Below are 2,446 nucleotides of genomic sequence, written 5' to 3'. Positions count from 1 at the left end.
ATGATATTCAAGTGTTGAAAGTAACGCACATTTTGTTTGAAATTTCAGAAGTCCAATCGTAAGGGGTCACTTTTTTGCGGTTACCGAAGGGTTCGCTTAGCGGTTAGCGGTTATCCCCCAGGTGAGCCTTCATTCGTATGTAGAAAAGTTACAAAGTAATTTTGGGTACTCAAATCACTTTTTACCTTTTGCCCACGGGTTTTACTATGATATTCAAGTGTTGAAAGTAACGCACATTTTGTTTGAAATTTCGGAAGTCCGATCGTAAGGGGTCGCTTTTTTGCGGTTACCGAAGGGTTCGCTTAGCGGTTAGCGGTTATCCCCCAGGTGAGCCTTCATTCGTATGTAGAAAAGTTACAAAGTAATTTTGGGTACTCAAATCACTTTTTACCTTTTGCCCACGGGTTTTACTATGATATTCAAGTGTTGAAAGTAACGCACATTTTGTTTGAAATTTCGGAAGTCCGATCGTGAGGGGTCGCTTTTTTGCGGTTACCGAAGGGTTAGCGGTTATCCCCCAGGTGAGTCTTCATTCGTATGTAGAAAAGTTACAAAGTAATTTTGGGTACTCAAATCACTTTTTACCTTTTGCCCACGGGTTTTACTATGATATTCAAGTGTTGAAAGTAACGCACATTTTGTTTGAAATTTCGGAAGTCCGATCGTAAGGGGTCGCTTTTTTGCGGTTACCGAAGGGTTCGCTTAGCGGTTAGCGGTTATCCCCCAGGTGAGCCTTCATTCGTATGTAGAAAAGTTACAAAGTAATTTTGGGTACTCAAATCACTTTTTACCTTTTGCCCACGGGTTTTACTATGATATTCAAGTGTTGAAAGTAACGCACATTTTGTTTGAAATTTCGGAAGTCCGATCGTAAGGGGTCGCTTTTTTGCGGTTACCGAAGGGTTCGCTTAGCGGTTAGCGGTTATTCTCTCAGTGACCAGTCATTCGTATGTAGAAAAGTTACAAAGTAATTTTGGGTACTCAAATCACTTTTTACCTTTTGCCCACGGGTTTTACTATGATATTCAAGTGTTGAAAGTAACGCACATTTTGTTTGAAATTTCGGAAGTCCGATCGTGAGGGGTCGCTTTTTTGCGGTTACCGAAGGGTTAGCGGTTATCCCCCAGGTGAGTCTTCATTCGTATGTAGAAAAGTTACAAAGTAATTTTGGGTACTCAAATCACTTTTTACCTTTTGCCCACGGGTTTTACTATGATATTCAAGTGTTGAAAGTAACGCACATTTTGTTTGAAATTTCGGAAGTCCGATCGTGAGGGGTCGCTTTTTTGCGGTTACCGAAGGGTTAGCGGTTATCCCCCAGGTGAGCCTTCATTCGTATGTAGAAAAGTTACAAAGTAATTTTGGGTACTCAAATCACTTTGTACCTTTTGCCCACGGGTTTTACTATGATATTCAAGTGTTGAAAGTAACGCACATTTTGTTTGAAATTTCGGAAGTCCGATCGTGAGGGGTCGCTTTTTTGCGGTTACCGAAGGGTTAGCGGTTATCCCCCAGGTGAGTCTTCATTCGTATGTAGAAAAGTTACAAAGTAATTTTGGGTACTCAAATCACTTTTTACCTTTTGCCCACGGGTTTTACTATGATATTCAAGTGTTGAAAGTAACGCACATTTTGTTTGAAATTTCGGAAGTCCGATCGTGAGGGGTCGCTTTTTTGCGGTTACCGAAGGGTTAGCGGTTATCCCCCAGGTGAGTCTTTCAATCGTATGTTAGAAAAGTTTACAAAAGTAATTTTGGGGGTACTCAAAATCACTTATTTACCTTTTTGCCCACGAGGTTTTACTATGATATTCAAGTGTTGAAAGTAACGCACATTTGGTTTGAAATTTCGGAAGTCCGATCGTAAGGGGTCGCTTTTTTGCGGTTACCGAAGGGTTCGCTTAGCGGTTAGCGGTTATCCCCCAGGTGAGCCTTCATTCGTATGTAGAAAAGTTACAAAGTAATTTTGGGTACTCAAATCACTTTTTACCTTTTGCCCACGGGTTTTACTTTGATATTCAAGTGTTGAAAGTAACGCACATTTTGTTTGAAATTTCGGAAGTCCGATCGTAAGGGGTCGCTTTTTTGCGGTTACCGAAGGGTTCGCTTAGCGGTTAGCGGTTATCCCCCAGGTGAGCCTTCATTCGTATGTAGAAAAGTTACAAAGTAATTTTGGGTACTCAAATCACTTTCTACCTTTTGCCCACGGGTTTTACTATGATATTCAAGTGTTGAAAGTAACGCACATTTTGTTTGAAATTTTGGAGGTCCGATCGTAAGGGGTTGCTTTTTTGCGGTTACCGAAGGGTTCGCTTAGCGGTTAGCGGTTATCCCCCAGGTGAGCCTTCACTCGTATGTAGAAAAGTTACAAAGTAATTTTGGGTACTCAAATCACTTTCTACCTTTTGCCCACGGGTTTTACTATGATATTCAAGTGTTGAAAGTAA

Source organism: Branchiostoma floridae, chromosome 10 (genome assembly GCF_000003815.2).
Source record: "Branchiostoma floridae strain S238N-H82 chromosome 10, Bfl_VNyyK, whole genome shotgun sequence".
NCBI lineage: Eukaryota > Metazoa > Chordata > Leptocardii > Amphioxiformes > Branchiostomatidae > Branchiostoma > Branchiostoma floridae.
This window is presented reverse-complemented; position numbering follows the sequence as displayed.